Genomic DNA, 22,403 nt, shown 5'->3' on the forward strand with positions numbered 1-22,403 from the left:
AGGGTGGGGGACACTCCATTTACTCCCTTGACTTATTTTCCTTACATAGCATTATTTTAGTTCCTTAGTGAAAAAAATGAGAAGTTAGTTTTTAGTTTTTATAAGAAAAGCTTGTAATAGTTTTAATAGAGGAAACACTTGTTTTCTTCTAGAAAATAAATAGAAGTGAGTTTGATTGTTTAGCTTTCTCCTCTCTCTCTCTCTTTTGTTTTTTTTAGTTTATAAATCCTTGTCCCAAGGATCATGAGCTAACTTCCCTTTTGGGGAGTTAATCCAACTCATGTGAGGGTAAATCAATTTTTGTTGGTTTGGTAGGTTGTTAGGAAGAACAACTAGCTCTACACCCTATCCCAAAATGATAGTTGGTGTAGTGTCTAGTTAGGAATCAAAGCAATGAGCTTAGAGATAAGTCATTGCTTAGTTCCACTTGCTAGCATGTGTGAACTCTTAAGTGAGCCATACATTGCTAGGGATCAAATCTTTTCTTCCATTAGGGGCTTGTCTATGAGTCTAGGAAGGATCAAATAACCTTTTTCAAATCAACAACTAATGATAGTTTCACATGAGTAGGATTAACTCTCCACCTTTTCTTTCAAATCTCTATTTTGGTATTAAGTGCATGTTTTCAAACTTTAATGTCTTTCTTAATGTTTGTGTAGGAAGGAAAACCTAGCATCAATATTATAACCTTACTCCTTAGTTCCCTTTATTGTAACATCCAATTTGTAGTTGTTTTAAAACTTTAGGTTAGATCGAATCCTTATTCCAACTCTACGAAACGAAGATCGTGAGTAAGGAACTTTGAGTGCGGAACTTTGAGTGCTTTTGCATCAATTTAGAGAGTTCAAACCTCTAAGTAGTAGTAAACAAGCATATATCACTCCCACTAGCTATAGTTAATATTGCTTATTTATTTTTTTTCTTCGTTTCTTTTATATATTATTCATTCTTTGTGCAGAAAACGGGTAGTTTGTCGAACACCTCTAGAGATATAAATGAGACAACCACAACATCTTTTGAAGACAGCTTCCCAATCAATACTACTCAAAGCACCTCAAAACATAAAGCTTTTCTATATCTTTATGACAACATCTACAAGTCGCACCTTACATCAAAACTCAACCTTAGAGCCAAAACCTAAACAAAAAACGGACACTGAATTATATTCGAACTGGGTGTCCAATATAAATTAAGTTGTTGCACATCACGGAGTTATGTCCCTTACCACAATTCCTCGATGAATGATTTGGTTATTATTACATTTTCTAAACATTTTGTATTGTACATTTCCCTCTTCATAATGTTAAACATTGCTATCCTACTTAAAAATGCTTTCAATTAATTTGGAACAAAGATGATCCGAGTTACCTACTTTACATCATTCAATCATATTTACCTTTTTTTTTGCTCGCCTTATTTAGACTTCTTCACCGACTTGCCTTGCTTATCAATTTTTTCCTTCCCTTACAATTAGGAAGATAGTCAATGCATAAGGAATTTTAAATCACATTATCAATTGTGCTTCTTTATGGAATCCGTGCCGAAGGCATGGGCATTCACTAGTCAACTTAACAAAACAGGACTGTTTCCTGACTCGCGGCTGGGATTCATTTTGAGGGGGTATAAATCGAGGGTCCACAATGCGCCACAATATGAGAGAGGTTAGACACAAAATGAGAAAGGTTAGAAATTAATTAATTAGCGGTGTTAATTGTGAAAAGGGAAAAGAATCGACAAACCCTTCATTCTCACTCTCAAAGGCTTTAAACTAAAATTAAATGAGAAAAAAAAAACGGAAACCTCAAAACCATTCGTTCTCCAAAGTTCTTCCCCTCTCTTTCACTCTACCCTCACACTTCTTCTTCATGTGATTTTGAGAGATCTTTGACAATCCATCTATTGCCTACAAATGTCAGGATTCACTGTTGCGTGACACCAAATCCACTATGCTCAAAGGCAAAAACAAAGCAACAATACAACAAGGGATTCCACCTGCTTTTAGTCTCTATACAAATAGAGTTACAACATGTGAGTGCAAGAAACGTGCTTATTCAATTACAACTTCCATCTTGGAGCGGAGCTGCGTCAAATCTGCTAAACTCGCACTATCTTTTTGGTGACAATCTTTGCTTTGCTTCCATGACAGCTTGATGCCTCTTCACTGATATTTCCTTCAGTGCTTACTGTTATTGCAATTCAATTTGCTCCACTTCATTTCTATAGTTTCTCTCTAGCTTTGCGGTTAGTCTAATTTCACAAGTATTAACGCTTCTTAAGTTTCTTCTTCTTCCTCAAATTGTCTTTTATCATATTTAAACTAGGGATTTCTCAATTTTTCTGATCTTTTCACAATTCAAGTGGTGCAAAACATATATTGATTCAGTTCAACTATATATTCTTTCAAGTTACCAATCAACAAAAGCGAAGGTATGATTCTCCAGTATTCGATAAGAACTTCATTACTTCTGTGTCCAATTGCATTCATTGATTCAGTTCAACTATTTGGTGTTTGGCGCGATGTTAATAAGGTTAGCAGAAGAAAAAATAAATAAAGTACTTTGAAAATGAATTCCTTAGATTTTCTGATGTTTTATTCGACTACTTGATTATATACAATTCATTAAGTTGTGTGAGATTCATCATCTCTTGAAGTGTTGTTTAAATGCATAACTGTCTGTTATTGGATTGTCGAAGTACTTTGACTTCCAATTTTCGTGTTTGATACCCTTCATAGTTTTCTTTGTTTCTTTTATGACAAGTTCTTCTTTCTTAGATGGAGTCAATTTGGTATGGTATGGAGATGTTATGATTAAAATTACAGGTTAATCCTTCCATTCAACTTTGAGTATATGGTCTATTTCTTCGACCTTGGCGTACAAGTTTTCCATATTTTATTTGATAATAGTGTTATTTGCTAATGGTTCTTATTCATGTATTGTTTCTCATGTGATTGTACTTAGTGATTTGTGTTGAAGGTATGGTTTTTATTTCTTCTTGCATCAACTTCGATTATTCTCTATCTCTGCGTATTCTCTCTTTTCTCCCTTATTATGATCATCTCCCTTATTCTATTGTTTGTGTTAGGACTTGGGAAGGAAAATCCATCACCAACGCCACAAGTTTTATTGAAATCTTTTATTTTTTGCAAAAAGGTTTAGCATTTCAATTTATATTGATTGATTTTACTGGATTTTAGATATATTCTATTACTCCTTTCCTCATTCTATTGTTTGAATTGGTTTCATTTGGAAATCAGATTTTCCTTTGTGTTTTTTCTAACTGTCTTTCATTTATTGCATTTATAGTTCTACGTCTTGCATTGGCTTCACAAATCATGTGTTCTCGAGGATCTCTGTAGCATATATGGATAAATACGGCCAATACTTGGTATGCAGATTCGTTTATCTTTCATGGGTAAATATGTTCTTTAATCTGATTAGAATCATTTTTATTGTTCAAGACATCCATCCAATAGTCGTGATTAAACTGTTAGGATCATTAAACAGTATGGCTCAGTGGCATATGCTATTTCTGTTTAGTGTGTCTGTTACTTCTTTTATATCATTGGGTGGGTTTTAAAGTTAAGCCATGGTTTCAATTTTGTTCGATTTTTTCCTGGGAACAAAACCGTTGAACCTTATTTCAAAGGGGTTCGTAAAAGGGTGCAGTGATTAGGTCTTTGGTTTCTCCACTACCTTTTTAAAGAGTGATTTACGTCTCATGAATGGTTGTAAATACCCCGCCAGTACCAATGAAACGGAATGTAGCTTTATTAAAGGGGTAAGTATGGGTAGAGGGAACCAATAGTTTCTCTTGCTCCACTCCGCCTGAGTGTGAGCGATGTTGGTAGAAGTTGTAATTTGTAATTTATGTTGGCGTGAAAGACATTGTGGGGGAGCTTAATTGGAACTCTATCATTATGTTCAAGTTGCTTTGTTACACCATCTACTGATTTGCATTTTATATATACTTTTTACTATTTTGACACTAATAGTTATCGTTGATTGCGTTGTTTTGCTATGAAAGAAATTATGGAAGGGCAAAAGGTTGTAGTAAATCATTACAAAATAGGTTCGCCATTTATTTCAAATTTTAATTACACTATTTATATTTGATTTTCATTCATTGAGATTCTTTTTTCATATTTCTTGATTCATTGGATAATTTTCGTGTAGCATTCATGGATATTTGGAGTTGTTGAAGTTGAAGAAAAAGGAATAGTCATAATTGCTGAATCAACTACTGTTCTTGGACTGGCAGTGCTTTCTCCGACTGTGTTAGGTTAGTTACACCAATTATTTTTCTGTAGCAGTATAACATGAATTGTTATGCAACTTTGCATGCAACATGAATTGTTAATTGTTCTGTTCCCTTTTTCCAAACATCATTGCTTTTGTTCCTAGGTCTTAGAATTTTTTGATCTATATAAATCATGTCAACTCAGATTTAGAACATGAAAAGTTTCGAATAAAATCTTGGACAATCTATGAGAATACTTGAAAAGTCAGTTGTCTTAAAGGAAGAAAACAAATAAATTGAGAAGTTGTGAAGCAAAGTCTGTTACTGCTACATAATCTCTTTGCTCATGAAATTGCATCAAAGATAAGCAAGTAACCTTGGGATGACATATAGTATTAACAAGAAGTACTTGCATATCCAGATTTTGCAAGCCTCCGGAAACAAAGATCGAGGACTATTTATGCATAATATCATACTATTATGTTAAGTTGGATATATCAAGTACCTTAACTAAATCACTGACACACACACACATGCTAATTCAGTTAGGTTATTCTTTTTTACTTTAGTCCCACTCATTGAACTTGGGTGGAAGAGAACTATTTTTGGCAGGTTAAGCTGGAAGAGATCTATGGACATACCAAGGGAGTTTTGATCATCTTGCAATTACACATGTTTGCACCTGTTTGAGCTACTTATATGTAAATGTAAGAATACCAACTACTACCTTTTTTTGTCTTACTTCAAATTCTTATTGTGCTTCTGTTTCCCTGCAACATAGATAGTGAGTTAAACTGCGGATTGGTTAAGGTGCACAAATAAGAGTCTTTGCCACATCTAAATATTTGATTAGATTAAGTTGACACCACTTTATGATTATTGAGTTTCTTTATAAAGTGAGCTAGAAGAACACCATCTCTTCTTAGCAATAAAAGGTTGGGTGGTGTTTACGGTGCTTTTATTACAAAATACCAAGTTGCCAGTCCATACATATTACAACATTGATAGCATGAAAAATGACATGGCTATTTTAAAATCTCCTTTCTGCTTTAGAATTGGCTATTGCACATACACCTGCTGATTGGAGTGAGCCGAGTGTCAAATGTTAATTTTTTTAGAATTGGCTATTAGAACTGTTACTTAAGTTTAAATGTTAAAGTTGTTATTGTGATGTGGCAACAACTCTTATTATGATTTTGTTGTAGTCTTAACTCAGGCCACCTTATTGTATATTAGTGTGATGGAAAATATTAATTGGTTCACATTTGTCTTTTATTTTCTTTATTATTATGGCTCTCAGGTGAGGTTTGTGATAGAGTTGACTCAACGCATAGAGTCGAAACAAAACAGAACCATGGTTTTTCATTCGCTTAATTATCATTCTTTGACATTTAAAAAAGTAAACAAAATCTACAAAGAATTCACTGTTAAAACCCAGCGCACCTCTTTCCAAAACCCAAAAAACACTTAATCTTCCTCTCCCCTCCCATCCCATCTCATCCCATGAAGATTAATTGAGCCACGGCTGGGATTCCATCCTACAGTGGGCTGAGTGGTGGCTGAGATCGAATATAATGCCTAGAGATATGTGGGCAATAGGTGGGCTTTTTAGACGTGGGCTCATTAAATGGGGCAAGCAAATATATATATATTTGCTTGCCCCATTTAATGAGCCCACGCCTAAAAAGCCCACCTATTGCCCAAATATATATATATATATATACCCAAATGTCGGTATATATATATATATATATATATATATATATATATATATATATATATATATTGACATTTGGGTTTCTCCAACACCCTCTCTCCAGCTTCCCATCTATTTTCATCTTCTTCCTCTCTGTCCACTCCAGTTCTGCTCAATTCCACTTTTGATATCTATCACACCATGATTCAAACCCAACGCATGCATATCATGTAAAGCTTCTATCAGACTTTCTTCTTTTGCCTCTGTTGTTATTTTTTCCCAAATTTTAAATGGTTTATGTTTTGATTCAATAAAACTATTGCTTTGTTTTATTTAGCTGACATTTGGGTATCACAGAACTACAAAACTGTTGAGTTGAAATTTTTTCATGTCTCACTGATTTGTTTGGGTATCACAATTCACAAATCTCTTAGATTGCAACTTCATAACCATTTTCTCAAGCCATCAAAAACTTGAAAACATTTTGGAATATCATACGAACGATCTACAAAGCTTTTGATAATTGGTAAGGATTTGGGTATTTTCAGTACGTTTATTGCCTTATAATTCTATTGATTGTTTTTGGGTTGAACTCTTGGCCCCAAAATTAATATGTTTAACATAGTTTTCATTGCTTTAGAACCACTGCAGAAACTATTTTAGACCTTTTCGATGGCAATGCATGATCTCAATAACCTTTGTGACCATCCAAACTGCTTACTCAACGAAGAGGCCAATCATTGATGTCATGTTTGACGATTAATATTGAAGTTTCAAGTGTTATTTTTTTTTTCTATAGAATAGTCTTTATGCAGAGGACATCATTTCAGAACATTTGGTTGCTCTGTATGTTAGTGATTGAATTTGAACATTGCAATGTGTCTCCAATATCCAAGAAGTCCCCATGTATCTCTTAGGTTCCGTTCTTAAAATTTTATTTATTTATATATATGTAAAAACATGTTTCATTGTCTTCCCTGTGCACTCTATGTTTCATTGTCTTCTCTTGAGTTTCAGGTGAGTATATACACTGTAGGCTTTAGACATTGTCTGCACACTCAAGTGAGCAATATTGTAAGGTGGACTACACGCAAAGTATGTGTAGGATGTGTCAATGACTTTAGCCATGCAGTTAAAATACAATGATTACTAGGTGGTATTGAATGGATTTACATTAGTTACCAGCTCATCTCGACAAAATTCGTTGGGTGGACATCTGTGAAACTAGAGTTAAAAGTATATTTTGACTCCACCTTTTGCATATTTGAGGTGGTAATGGACACTAAAGTTCTATTAAACTTTATGTAGGGTAGTTAAACTACATTTGGAATAGTTTTTTTTATCTTGGACTTTTGTATTTAAATTGGTATTTTTACCTTATGAATTTATATACTACATATGTTTTGCAGAGACCTCGATCTTTGCTGAGATTTTATGATTAACCAACTTGCGTTCAACACCATTTGATAATTAGGGTAAATTTCTATTCAACTTTATGTACGAGTTATTAAAGTAGCTTTAATTTGGAATGGTTTTTTATATTAGACTTTTGTATTTAACTTTTTTTTTCTTGGTCAATGTAAATTATATACTACTTATGTTTTGCATAGACCTCTTTGCTGAGATTTTAAGATTAACCAACATGGGTTCAACACTGTCAATAAGGTCTTGCTTCCTCTAATCATCAGTTAATGAGTTCTAGAATCCACTATATGTCTTAAGCTATGTTAGTAAACATAATTTTTTTTTTGCTATATCTAAATTCATATCACATTTGGTTAGAAATATGTCGATTCCATTTCATGTATATTGAAACATTTTTCTTGCTTACCTTTAAAGTAAAGAATATCTCCCTGAACCAACCAAGCTCATTCCGGTTTGTGTCTGCTTAAATCAATAAACAAATTGAAGTCCTATAATTTTAAGCAATGTCGTAACTTATTTTGTTAGAAATTAGAGATTCCATTTGGCAGTTGGTCAATGTAAATGGGTTTAGAATCCCTCTGTTACAATAGGTTGTGGTTGCAAAAAACAAAGATTTATGCCAATCTTTATTCGATTCCACTGTTCTCGACTAATCCAAGACACATGCTGAAGGTACATAGTTTCTTTCTCTTTGTATATATGATTTAGCATGTCGAATTTTGGTGATTTGGGTGTTTGTCCTCGAAGTTAAAGTAATTGCTTTCCTTTATTGCCTTAGTCATTAATTAGGGGGCCTATAATGGTAGAACCACAAGGCCCTTTTTGCGATTTATGCTCCCTAATTCTTTGTTAATAAAATGCTTTGTCTTGCTACAATGCATAATCTACTCTTCTTATTTAGGATGAAGACTTTCTAGAAGGTCCTATTCGAATATGGTTCTAACTCGAGTGGTAGCACGATAACCTGCGACAACAAAAGACACTTTCGTAGTTGAGCTCTAGATTTGGAATTAGACGTAGGCATTATCAACAGTCTACAATTCACTTAGCTTTCTAATGTGGTGAGTCTATAGATATTTTTGTGTGCAAATGCAGAAATAACTGATAAAAAACATGATACTAGGCCAACCATCAAGCTATTTAGACCCTTTATGTATTGCTAAAAACATTTCATTGGTTTTGGAGGCTATACTTTCACTCGAGTGGAAGAACCTTATTAAAGTGGCTCATCATCTGTTACTCAAAGTTTACTGTTGTTTTACTCATCCAATATCAAATTTCTTTCATATCCATTTCATGCAATTGTTTTTAATTGTCTTATTTGGTTATTGTTTGAACAGAGGATAGTACGTGTAAGTTATCAAAAACAGAGGACAGTACATGTAAGCCTTAAGGTAGATGCAATTGGAAGTCATAGTGACTCAACTGTAGTAACTTCGATTGGCCTAAACAATTAGTTGTACTGGCAGCCACACACGCTTTTTGATATGCGGTTCTTCATATTGGGGATGTGTATTGTGATGCGCCCCAGTATACTTTAAAATTAGATTACTTTTGATTGTTAAAATATATATTATTATTATTATTTAGAATTGCAGGGTGGTAGTTGCAGGATAAAAAAATTCAAGTTAATTTGATTGGATTGGTGGTGCCGATTTTCACTTCCAACAAATGCAGAGGTTGCAAGTTCAATGAATCGTAGAGTGGATGGAGGACTCTATATGACATGCAAGTTCAACTTATCAGATGGAAACTGCAAACTATGTTTACGACTCTTGTGGAAGCTATATGTGATGAATATTTTTTTTTTTCCGATGAATGTATTTACAAAATCACTACAAATGAATGTGTTAATTCAATGTTTTGACTAGCTTATTGATAGCAACTCCATAAACTTTGTGTTTGCATTTTTCATTGATTTATTAAGGCTATGATGGGGTAGAAGTATCTTCATTTCTAGACATGGCGCAGTAGAAAGTTTTGAACGTTCACCTCTTGAAGTCGTATCAAAAGTGTGTTGATGTATAATATTGATCTTAGGAATTGCTAAATAGGTTGGTCCCAGTGATGTGTCCTTTTGTCCTAATAATCTATGCTAAATTGCTAATAACATAGTTCAAACTTGATCGCAATATTTGATAGCTTTGCCATGTCTAGCCCTAGAAGCCAATTCTCGAAAAGTTGAATTGCTTGAAAGAAGAAGTGATTAAGCTCAATATTAGAATGGGTAAGAACAATTTGATATGTATATTAGTTTATTGTCTATTAAATTACCATTAGTTTATGGTGGTAAAAGAGATTTTGAGACATTGGAACCATAGTTTGTTGTTGTGGTTGTTTTGGCTCTACACGACTACACTCATACAAGAACTATAAAGGATCTGATGGGATCTGGAAGTGGCTGTAAACTAATGGCAGTGGCGAAGTCAAAAGGTCGGTTAGGGTTTGTGCGCGAGATGTCTTAATGTAAATAAGAAGATGACTATATTTATTTTTTTAGTTAACCATTAAAAGTACCCAAAAAAAATGTGTAGATGAGATTTTCTTTTTCTTTGGAACTCAGACAACGTGGAAGTGTTTTGGATATGCTGAAGTGTGTTGATAGTTCCATTTTGAGACCTATCGTAATCTGATAGATGTGTTTGCATTCTTCAAAGCCTAACAAGACGTATGGAAGCAGTCGCTACAAGTACTTTAGAGTCCCATAGCAAGAAACACGTCTTTTTCTGTCTTTTTCTATCACCTGGAAGAAACTGGAAGAGCTAAATTTGATTGTTTGTAATAATCAGAATCCAGATATCTAAACTTTGACTATACATTTGATGGATCATTTGCAATAAAAATTTTACGCTTTTATAACTGACCATATGTGATAAGTGGAAACGTGGTACGTAGCAAAAAAAAAGTGCCAAGGTGGCGACTTCTAATTACTTTGTGCTTTGTGCTGCAAAAAAAACAACCTATACAATTTTCCCTATTTGAAATATTGAAATATTATACGTTATTTTTACCTACTTTCAAATGCTTTCGTTGAATTATTGATAAATTTTGTAAAAGTAAATTAATCTACATCATTGAGTAAGTGTTGTTTTTTAGTGCATTACATTTTCCAAATTTCCTACATTATAAATTTTATTTTCCATTACAAATATTGCATGTGTAATTTTATGTGACACTAAAAAAATGAGCCTATTAAGACCAACGTAGTCAACCCTTTAACTAATCACCATACATATGCTAACCTTACTCGGAACGCACATTTACAATTATATTATATATAACACATATCACAGTATCTATATTATTGCAAATTATAATAGAACATCACATTAACTATATGAAACGGCACGGGCACTAGCCAGTATTAATAACATATGCAATCAACATTTAAAAAATGCACGAATCTCTAGTACAAACAAACCTGGTGAAACGGAACCCATCATGAGATAGGATGTTATATTGGCATCAACAACAAACGCAACACGAGCAGTCCCTGAAGCATCTCGCTGTGGAACAACACTTCCATCGAGAAACACATTTGTTGAACTGCCACGTGAACCATCTTCGTCATCACCAAGAATCATATTAGGGGAGCCGCTAGTCAGCTGATCTTGAAGAACAAAGGCTGGATCGATTAATTTTACCGCCCAACCCAGACAACAGGCAAATGATGCAGCAGCCTGCAGCTGAGAAAGGTCAGCCTGTAACGTTGCAGCCAACTCAGCAACAGTGGCATTCTCACTTGAAACAACAACAACAGCCTGCAGAATCCGGTAGATTAGACTTTCACATTTCAGCAAGCATGCAATGCAACCATCTATTTAACGTGTGAAGATTATTTTTTCAGCAAAAGTAGTCTAATAATAGAAATAGCAGCAGATTTGTGTTAAAAAGAAAACAAACAAAAGGAGAAAGAAAGAGACCTTACTCTTCTATAGGATCTTTATACAACTGCTCCCTGTTGGAAACAAATCCTTCCAACCTGGAAACTGAATCAGTATAGTTATCAAACCATTCACACCAAAATTTGCAACAATAATGTACAAAATCTTGTTTTTAATTTTTATTTTCAATCTGATCAGTAACGCTGTGACGCGGAGCATAGAATGACATAATTAAGATTGCGGGTCCAGCCAATCATCCCCATGTTTCTAGAGTTTCTTCTTTTGCAAGCTAAGTTACATTGACACGAATACGTGTGTCCATATCCGATATAGAGTCTGACATGGCGAAATATAAAAAAATGAGGTATATATCACATACAATATGCGTCTATGATGTGTATGACAAGGTCCCGTGGATGCGTATCCAAGACAGATTATTTTTATAATGTGTTGTGTCCATGTAACATAGTTTGCAAGTATATTACTTTTTTAGGTTATTTCCTAGTTGAATAAGGTTTCTATGTTATCAAGTAACCAAGTTGTTATAAACAAAACCTTTGGCCATAAAGATTTTTTTTTTTTTTTTTTTTTTAGGGTCCTATTACTGCCGGACCCCAATTTGTGTTGGGTAGACTCCCAAAAAAAACAATTATTACAAGTGTGCTATTGGTTTTAAAAAATCTAAAAAAAAATTATTACAAGTATGCCATTGGTCCCAAAAAAATTGAATTCGAAACTCCAAACTTAAACGACATGGCTAGGTCGTTTGGACTAAGTCCCAAACGACCCGGCCACACCGGTCAAGAGCCCAAAAAATAGAACTTTATATTTTTTCAAAGTTCAAATCCCAAATGACATGGCCACATCGTTTTGGACTAAGTCCAAACGGTAGTTCAAAACGATGTGGCCATATTGTTGGAGACTTAGTCCAAACGGTGTGGCCATATCGTTGGGGATTTTTCTAAGTCCAAACGGTGTGGCCATTTTTTTCTAAGTCCAAATCCCAAACGACATGGCCATATCGTTTTGGACTCAGTCTAGATGGTGTGGCCATATCGTTTGGGATTTGAACTTTGAAAAAAATTTAAAGTTCTGTTTTTTTTGGCTCTTGACCGGTGTGGCCGGGTCGTTTGGACTAAGTCCCAAACGGTGTGGCCAAGTCGTTTGGGACTTAGTCCAAACGACCTAGCCGGGTAGTTTAAGTTTGGGGTTTTCGAATTCAACTTTTTTTGGGACCAATGGCATACTTGTAATAATTCTTTTTTTTAAAGATTTTTTGGGACCAATGGCACACTTATAATAATTTTTTTTTTGTTGGAGTCTACCCAACATAGTATGGGGTCTGTCAATAACAAATACTTTTTTTTATTGGCAAGCGAGCTTGTTAACAGGGACCCCTACCCCTATTTTATTAATCATAAAAAATTTGTGTTTACAATCACTTCCTCACATACTCTCTTCATATAGCATCATCATATGTTATTTTGATTACATCTTCTGTTAATAAGTTAATTACAATTTCATGATAACTAACATTTGGGCAATTTGCCGCTATTGCATCTGCTAACATGTTTGTTTCCCTGTATATATGCTCTATGATGAAATATTCAACTCCTGCTAGCATATCTTGTATATTCTTTATCTGCTTTCTCGCTCTCCAACGGGTGTTTCCTGGTCTTCATAAAGGCCACAACATTTTCTGAGTCTGTTTGGGCTTCTATTCTTCCTATATTTTGGCCCAAAGCTAACCTGATGCCTTGTTGTAATCCATGTAACTCCACCAGCGCGATATTCTGAAACTCCGTAACGCCATAATGAGATTACTTTTGATGTATCTTGAAATTTTCAGATCGAAACTTTGTGATTCTACTGTTTGTAAGTTCTAGTTACTGAGAGTTATTGAGAGTCGTTTGCGAAAAAGATGAATAGACACCCATATTATAGAAGGAAATAGAAACAATATACAAGCTTACAAAGGGAAACTTCTTGATATATTAGATGAGAACATTTGGAATTGACCTTTAAACCGGTCATCGGGATGCACAGGGACGTCAAAGTATATTAATCCACGGCGGTATAGACCTCTTATAATGTCAGGATCAAAAAGAACATCAAGAGTTTGCTTCCTCCTTACAAACTTTGTCAATCGTAGCCATTTCTTCTTCAGTGAGTTTCTGGAGGGTAAAAGTAGCAGATAAAGTCGGTCCTACTGAACTATGAGTGCATGATACAGGAATTAAACATGAAATCACATGACAAAAGGTATAAAAAATGATTAAAGCAAATAAAATCCATGATACCTTAAATTCTTCTGGCGTGAAGTTGACTAGACAAACTCCCCACCATGGTTCAATTGCAAAATCTACAGGCTGTGTGGGTAGCAATTCCTTTGCAATTGACTTGTTCAGGTTCCACATAATTTTCTGGGCAGCTCCAATGTCATAGATAGTAATTTATTTATTTTTTTTTTTTTTTAGCGGTAAAAAGTATTCATATATTCCAAATCATAATCAAAATTACAAAAAGTTAATCCCCATTTACCAAGATACTAAGTTACAAGATTACCCACACCCTAAACATAAAATACCCTTCGAGTACAAAATACAATGTTATCCTAATCACACACAAAGTCTTGAAATCTTAAGGTCTTCAAATCGGCCACTCCCCGACCAATTGTAGAGTATTTCTTTGATCTCCAACAAGACTTTAAATGCTTCTTTGGTCTTTTGCTCAAATATTCTCCGATTTCTTTCATTCCATAAAACCCAAATAATTGCTCTACGAAGGTGTTCCGCCGTCCACCTTGACTTCCGCGATAGAGCATGTTTTCTAATATCCCCACCAAGTGCATCCTCAATTCTAATCAGCGGTGTCCAAGGCTTGTTGAATGACACAAAAAGTACCTCCCACATCCTCATAGCAAAAGAACACCGGATAAAGATATGATTCACATCCTCTCCAATCCCTCTACAAAAAGAGCATTTATTATCAATACTCATTGCTTTAGAGATTAGCCTGTCTACGGTTTGAACCCTCTTTAGAAACGTCATCCAAGTGAAGAATGCCACCTTAAAAGGAATAGCAGGCATCCAAATCCTCCTATATGGAAAATCCACACTCTTCTCCCATGATTCTTGGCGAGAACCCCATACATCGATTTCACCACGAAAACTTTGCTTTTATCCCACCTCCAAAGACGCCTATCTTCTTCCCCAAACTTATCCCCCTCTTGATAAATAGTGCTCAACAAGCTAACGAAAGTAAGTGCCTCCCAATCATTTAACCTCCTTCTTAAGGTAATTTCCCATTCCATCCCATTCACTCCTTATAGCATAATCTTCTATCTTAACATTTTTGTTCACCACAATACCGTAGATGGTGGCATATTGTTCACATAGTGGTCTCTCTCCAAGCCATATGTCATGCCAAAAAGATATGGAACTATTCTCACCCAGTAAAAGAGTTACCCCTTTAGAAAAATTCTCCCACCCTTTCATGATTTTCTTCCTTAGTGTGATACCATAAGGCCCCCGAGGTTGCTTTGGTTTCCATTAACTTTCCCCTTCCCTGTATTTATCTACTATTATCCTCCTCCAAATATATTCTTTTTCTTCTCCATATCTCCACAACCATTTTGCTAATAATGTTTCCCCCATGGCATGTATATACTTGCACCCAAGACCCCTCTTCTTCCTTACTATGGCAAAACCTATCCCATCTAACCCAATGAATCTTCCTCTTCTCCTCACTACTTCCCCACACAAATCTTCTAAACACCTTCTCTAACTAGTCAATCACTCCTTTAAGAATAGGAAAAAGTGAAAGAAAATAATTGGGAATTTAGTTAAGACAGAAAACATGCAATCAATCAAATTCAAAATGGAACCATGGGTTCTTTCACAAAAGTGCTGATAAAATGTAGATTTGCAAAGTGATATGGACGTCAAAAAAATACACTGCGAAATTTTGTGAAACTCGGAAAATCTGTCACTGAAGACATTTGCAGAATTTTCAAACTTACGGTATTTTAGCCACTTAATTAAATATTCCAATATTTTAGTACGCCTGAAATGGCATTTTGTACTCCGGATATGAATGGGGACTGTTGTTTATGGGAATACAAGTGGGAACAACAAATAATTATACGTAACTAACAATGTATTTGGACTTGCACTGGACAATGTGTAATATCATGATATAAAACAGAAATAGAAGTTAAGCATGTGTTAAACAGAAATAGAATAGTATTCCGGTAAAATAAATGCAACCATTGATGTACAAGTATGTTGGATTGGATGCATGAAGGTATCAAACTTTGTAACCCATGCACGGAATAATAGTTTTCCTTTCTGAATTCAAAATGCGTTTAAGAATGTAAAATGTGAGTTGACATTAATATCACAGACCAGAGATATGTGTATCAAAGTTCGCCCAATACCTTACATCTGCACTTGTTCATAACATCAACAAATTCATTCCTTCCTATTCCAGTGAGCCTTAAAGCATCAGCAGTACTAAATTTTGGAATGCTGTCATAAGGTTGCTCTGCATGAAAAATCAAATGCAAAAGAATACCAATAAATTCTCTGAAGCAAATAATAGAATCTTCACCAAGCACTAAGATATTTAAAAAATACAGATTATAACTCTAAAATACTAAAAAAAAATTAAAAATTAAAACTTAAATAAGGATTGTATCCCCTTCTTCATTCATTTATGGGTTTTTTAGACTTTGGTACCACTTTTTAGGCCGATATTAGAAAATAGTAGCAAATTTCAAAAAAATTAAGAAATAATACCACTTTTTTTCTTGACAGTTAGTTGACCGAGTTGACCACGGTCAATCTGGCAGTATTTTCAATATGGCGACATTACCTACCTCACGTGTTTTATGTAATTAGATTTTGGTACCACTTTTTAAGTTGTCCTAAACACCACATGTTACAATCTTAGTGGCTGCGCGATGGTATTGTAATCTTGGCCGTTATTTTGGTTTTTCGTTTTTCTGGCTTCTTACCCAGAAAAAAGAACTCAATCATTATTGCGTAAATAAGTGGTTATTTTCAAGAGAGGAAAGAGAGAATCGAAAAACCACCGCACCGTGAAGACATGGACCATCAGGAGACCGAGTCAAACTGACTCGTGAGTGAAGTGGCTTTCTCTGTCTTCCTCCTTACATTCAATTATTATTCACTTGTATGCTGGAGAGGAAGAAGATTTTTTGGAGGATCTAGTGTTGAATGAATCATTATAAAATCCCACTCTCAGAATAATAAGTTGGGATGGAGAACAGTGGTGGGAGGAACAATAAGATATCCGTAAGCCCTCGTCCATGCTCAGCTCGGCGTGTATTAGCAGGAGGAGGCAGTAAGAAACGAAGGAGTGATATTAGTTGTAGCGACCAAATTTATGATGGCCGCGGACACAGGAGTTGAGTGTGAAGGCCGAGAACCGAAGACTGACAGTGGAAAGCCGGGAACACGAGCAAGGGAAAAACCCTAGGGTCATACGGAAACCCTCCACACGGCAATCGATGGACCGAGAGATGGAGGGACAGATGGAGGGCCTAAGAGAGAGGTGAAAGATTATAAATAGAACAGGAGAGGAGAGAGAAAGAGGGAGGAAAAGAGGTCACAACATTTGGCGCCGTCTGTGGGGAACGAGAGTGAAAAGTAGAGAGATGGCGACAAAAAAAAGAGTGGGCCGACCAAAAAAGGCGACGGTCACCGAGATGGACGTGGAGTCAGTGAGGAGTGAAGGGGAAGAACAAGGTACGGAAGAGACAGTAATGTCAGAGGCGGAAAAAACAATGTTGTTACATGAGGAGATAGCAAGGTTGAGGGAAGAAAATAAAGGGTTAAGGAGAGAGAAAGAGACAATAGAGGAGTCAGAAAGAGAGGTGTCGGAAGCAGAGAGAGAAGAGGAAGGGGGGACAGATGCGGAAGAGCAGACGGTGGTTGGACTCACCAAGGAGCAGTCAGAGAAATGATTGCCAGCGATCTGAAAGCTAGTCTGGAACAGGCCAAGGGCATGGGGGGTGCGACAAGCCAGGTGGTGGCAGGATTGAACCGCAACCCACTGGCGGACGCGATCTGGAAGTCTGAGGTGCCGAAGAGATTCAACCAGCCAAGGTTTGAAAGGTATGATGGGACTAGAGACCCCGCGGACTATATTCACCATTTCCGACAGCAGATGCCGCTATGGCAGGAGCCACGGTATGACGGGTTAAGGTGCATGATGTTCCCGGGAAGCTTAAAAGGGGGAGCATCTGACTGGTATTACAGATTACCTTCTAAGAGTATTAATAGCTTTCAGGAGTTAGAGCAGGCGTTCATTGATCATTTTATACACCAGAAGAAGCGTGTTGTTGATATCGCAGCCTTGTTCAATGTAAGACAAAGGTCCGCGGAATCGGTGAGGGACTTCTTGTACAGATTCAAGGCGGAGACCTTGAAAGTGGAGAATCTAGACGAAAGGACTGCGGTGATAGCTTTGGAGAGAGGATTGCGTCCGGGAACGAGGGTACATGAGTCGGTAGCCAAGAATGAAATTACAACATTACAGGATCTATACCCGAGGGTGGAGAAGTACATCAGGTACGAAGACACCATGCAAAAGGAGGTGAAAAGGCCGGGGGAAGGCAGTGTTATCGCTAGAAAAAGGCGAGGGCCGTCGGCAATATGAGTCATCGGAGAAAGGAGGCAGCGGATACCGAAGATATTCATCACGGCCCGAGAGGGGCAAAGAAGAGGCTAGGAGGGAGAGTCGAGACAGAAAGCCCTATCGCGAAGTAGAACAAGTGCCACTGAACAAGTCGTTGAGCGAGATACTACCGTTGATTCAAAATTTGCAAGGGTATGAGGGTCTGCGAACCAAGCCAGTGGAGGTGCAAGGCAAACCCTATTGCGCATACCATCAGATTCATAACCATGAGACGGACGGCTACTACGCGTTGAGATGGTTGATTCAGAGGCTGATAGGAAAGGGGTTGTTGAAGGAATTTATAACAGAAGAGGAGAAAGTAGAGCAAGCACCGACCCAGGGGAGGATATTGGGAACGATCAACGTAATCTTCAGTGGAGAGATATTGAGCCACAATGCACACCGAGACAGGATAAGGCGGGTGGCGAGCATACAGCAGGTCCACGAATCGACAGGACATATCGGGGCGACCCCCTGGTCCGCGAATGGAAGGGAAAGCATAATGTTCACCGACGCGGACTTTCAGGCAATCGATTCCCTGCATGAGGATGCGTTGGTGATCACGGTGGCGATGGGAAATTACATGGTAAAAAGGGTGTTAGTGGACTGCGGCAGCGCGGTGGATTTACTGTTTAGAGAGACAACGGAGGAAATGAAGATAGAAAAGAAGCAGTTGAGGCCCTCACCGACAAATTTGTATGGGTTCAACAGAAGCATAACAAAACCTTTAGGGGAACTTCTACTCCCAGTGACCACGGGACCAGTTACAATGTTCTCGAGGTTCAAAGTGGTGGATGCCGATTCGCAATACAACGCCATCCTGGGAAGGAGGTGGATCCACGAGATGAAAATGGTCCCTTCTACATACTACCAAGTGATCCGATTCCCTATTCCTACCGGGGTATATGAGGTCCGCGGGGATCAGGTGACAGCCAAAAACAATCATCAGAGTATAGTGAAGAGATTGATCCGCGGTTCAGAGGAAGAGACTTCGCATTCCAGAAAAAGGCAAGCATAACAATTACAGTGCACCGCCGGGGAGGGGTCGGCGGAGTCGACAGAGGGACCGAAGACCTTGGACGAGATAGAAGTAGTGAATTTAGGGGAAGGCAGTGAGAAGAAGTTCACATCTGTAGGTTCTAGTTTGTCTGAGGAATGGAAGGTTAAGTTAGTACAGTTTTTGTCTGCCAATAAAGAGATATTTGCGTGGACAATTGAGGAGTTCACCGAATTAGACCCAGAATTTGCATGTCATCAATTACATATGAAGGAAGACGCTAAGCCAATAAGACAGAAGATACGAGGCATTAGGCCGAAGTACGCCGAAGGAATTCGTGAGGAGGTCGCGAGGTTGAAAGGGGTAGGTATAATACGAGAGGTGTCGTTCACCGACTGGTTGTCAAATGTGGTCGCGGTGCCGAAGAAGAATGGCAAGGTATCGATGTAGGTCGACTTCATCGACATGAATTCGAATGTCCTAAAGACAAACTACCCCATGCCGCAGAGTAGACGAAAGGGTGGATAGAACCGCGAGGGTTTAAAATATTTTCTTTTATGCACGATCAATGGGATACAACCAGTCGCCATGTATGGGCCGATCAGAGAAAGACGCCGTGGTGGGGCGGTGACGCATTGCTATCTGAGAATGCCGTTTGGGTTGAAGAACGTCGGGGCTACATTTTAGCGGCTAGGAGAGAAAATGTTTGAAAACAAGATCCGAAAGGGGATTGAGATTTACATAGACGATATGGTGGAGAAGAGTGTCAGAGGAAGAACATTTAGAGGGTTTGAAAGAAACGTTCAATATACTGCGGTCGTACAATCTAAAGCTTAACCCAGAGAAGTGTACATTCGGCGTTACTACGGGGAAGTTTCTGGGGTACATAGTTACTTACCGGGGAATAGAGGCCAATCCTGAGCAGATAAGAGCCTTGGTGGAGATGTCGTTGCCTCAGGACGTCAAAGAGGTGCAGAGACTTGCGGGAAGGGTCGCGACTTTGAATAGATTCATCTCAAAGTCGTCAGACAAGTGTAGGCCGTTGTATCGGTTGCTAAGAAACACTCCGGATTTTGTATGGACCGCGGAATGCGAGGAGGCGTTCCAGGAGTTGAAGAATTATCTAGGTAAGGCGCCTCTGTTGTTGTCGCCGTAAGCGTGGAGAAAACTATACTTGTATTTAGGGGTCACAGAGTATGGAATTAGCTCAGTGCTAGTCAAAATTGTGGGTAAGTTAGAAAAACCGGTGTACTTCCAAAGTAAAACACTGTTGGATGCCGAGACCCGATATAGCAGAGTCGAAAAGTATGCCTTGCCATTGGTTTTCTCTGCCTTGAAGTTGAAACCATACTTTGAAGCACACTCAGTAGTGGTAGTGACAAATCTCGCTTTAAAGCAAACGTTGAAAGCGTAAAAATGCGGGAGGATCGGAAACGGGCAATAATGTTAAGTTCTTACGAGATACGCACCGTGATCGTGACAACGGAGAAGCGCAGTGGTGGCGTAATTTTAGCAGAGTTCCAACCGGGCGGATCCCACTGGGGAGAAGAGATGATCATGGAGCCGAGAAAATCATCGAAAGCAGATTGGTTAGACCTCGACCGAGAAATGGATGGAGAGTATTCGCCGACGGGTCACCTACATGACGCTTGCTGCGATGGGATAGAGTGGTATTGGTTACATGGGAGAACAACGTAATGGAGTTAACCATGAAGTTAGGATTTGCGGCATCCAACAATGAGGCAAAGTATGAGGCGGTAATAGCGGGTATGAGAATGGCAGAAGATGTGGGGGTAAAAGAGCTGACGGTGTATTCGGACTCGAATTTGGTAGTGTGCCAGGCAAATGGGGGATTTGCCACGCAATGCCCACGGATGGTAAAATATTTGAAAATACTGCAAAAGAGGGCCGCCAGGTTTGCAAAGATCAAGTTCGTACATCTGGGTCGCGGCGAGAACAAACATTGATGCCTTAGCATACGTGGCCGCTGCAATTCCCGAGTCTGAAGAGAAAGTGATAAAAATAAAGCGATTGGAGAAACCTAGTACAGAGGAAGTGGAAGAGGAAGGGGCGGAGATATGTCAGGCCGAGGAGGAAAAGGGGAGTTGGATGAAGCCTATCAAGAGTTTTTTGTCTGGGGACATGGTAACAGATAAAAAGGAGAAAAGGAGATTGGAGCAGACTTCTCGAAGGTACGTACTAATAGAATGAGAGTTATATCGAAAGAATTTTAATGGGCCTTTGTTGAAGTGTCTCGGGCCAAGGCTGGCCATAGAGGTGCTGGCGGAGTTACATGGGGGAGATTGTGGAAGTCATTCGGCGGGCAGAACAACAGCGAACAGATTGATAACGCAGGACTACTTTTGGCCACACATGAAGAGGGATGCCGTGAAATATGCTAAGTGGTGTGATAAATGTCAGAGATTTGCTCAGATGATCTTTGCGCCAGCAAAACCACTACATAGTGTGTCTAGTCTGTGGCCCTTCGCGATGTGGACAATGGATATAGTGGGTCCACGCTGCTCATGGCCAGCGGCAAAAGGAGGTTCATGTTAGCGCCACGCACTATTTTACCAAATGGATCGAGGCAAAGTATCCCCGCGAACAGTCAAGGAAGCACAAGTGATCAAATTCTTATATAGAGAACATCATCCGTAGATTTGGGTTGCGTGATATTATCATCGCGGACAATGGAACCCGGTTCCACGGGATCCAAAGTGCGTGCATTCTTACAAGCGGTTCTCGGCCCATACAATCCGTAGGGCAACAGTAAAGCGTAATCTTCTAACAAAACCATTATGAACAATCTCAAAAGAAAGTTAGAGGATAAAAACGGCGTGGGCGGATGTGAGTCGAATCATGTTCTCACGGCCTACGAAGAACAACGCCTCGAACGCCAACCGGGAAACTCCCTTCTTTTTATTTTACTTGAGTCGAGGCCGTGATCCCCTGAAATGGTGGCAGCCACAATGCAAAAAGAGCAAAGTGGAAACGGATCGAATGAGAGCATACTGGCAGCAGATATGACTTTAGCAGAAGAGAGAGGGGACGCGGCACGAATCAGACTAGAAGAGTATCACCAATGCCTTCAGAGACGGTATAACAAGAGAGTCAAGCCGTAACAGTTTAGAATATGAGATTCCGTGTTGCGACGAGTGACACACAGTACCAAGAAAGAGAACGACGAAAAGCTGGGCCCGAACTGGGAGGGGCCCTATACAGTGGTCGACGTAGGAGGGGCTAACACCTACAAGCTACGAACAGCGGAGGGAAAAGTACTAGAAAAGCCGTGGAATGTGAGAATGTTGAAAAAATTCTACATTTGAATGTAATGAAAATCCAGAACGACACATTGGAACTGTTTGTAAATATATAATACAATGACACTTTTGGGAAGTAAATTTCGCCCCTTATGCGTAAATTCAACAATCATACTAAACACGGCTTGGGAGAAAGAGAT

General features: G+C 38.2%; 1 protein-coding gene and 1 long non-coding RNA gene across 22 annotated transcripts in view; one reads left to right on the forward strand and one right to left on the reverse strand.

The window, feature by feature from the left end:
- Positions 1-7,948: 7,948 nt before the first annotated feature.
- Positions 7,949-8,586, forward strand: LOC147487969 (uncharacterized). The gene is made up of 2 exons (XR_015203101.1): positions 7,949-8,032; positions 8,262-8,586. It is a non-coding gene; the product is annotated as an uncharacterized LOC147487969 (long non-coding RNA).
- A 4,042-nt stretch (positions 8,587-12,628) lies between these two features.
- Positions 12,629-22,403, reverse strand: part of SPO11-2 (sporulation 11-2) — a 28,925-nt gene continuing 19,150 nt past the window's right edge. For 15 of the 21 annotated variants that reach the window (XM_086570202.1, XM_086570208.1, XM_086570206.1 and 12 more), the window contains one exon: positions 15,469-15,789. The gene's annotated coding sequence lies outside the window, so the exon portion shown is untranslated. The other 6 variants (XM_086570198.1, XM_086570199.1, XM_086570196.1 and 3 more) reach the window with 6 other exon arrangements.

The sequence above is a fragment of the Coptis chinensis genome, chromosome 7 (genome assembly GCF_015680905.1).
Source record: "Coptis chinensis isolate HL-2020 chromosome 7, ASM1568090v1, whole genome shotgun sequence".
NCBI classification, from domain to species: domain Eukaryota; kingdom Viridiplantae; phylum Streptophyta; class Magnoliopsida; order Ranunculales; family Ranunculaceae; genus Coptis; species Coptis chinensis.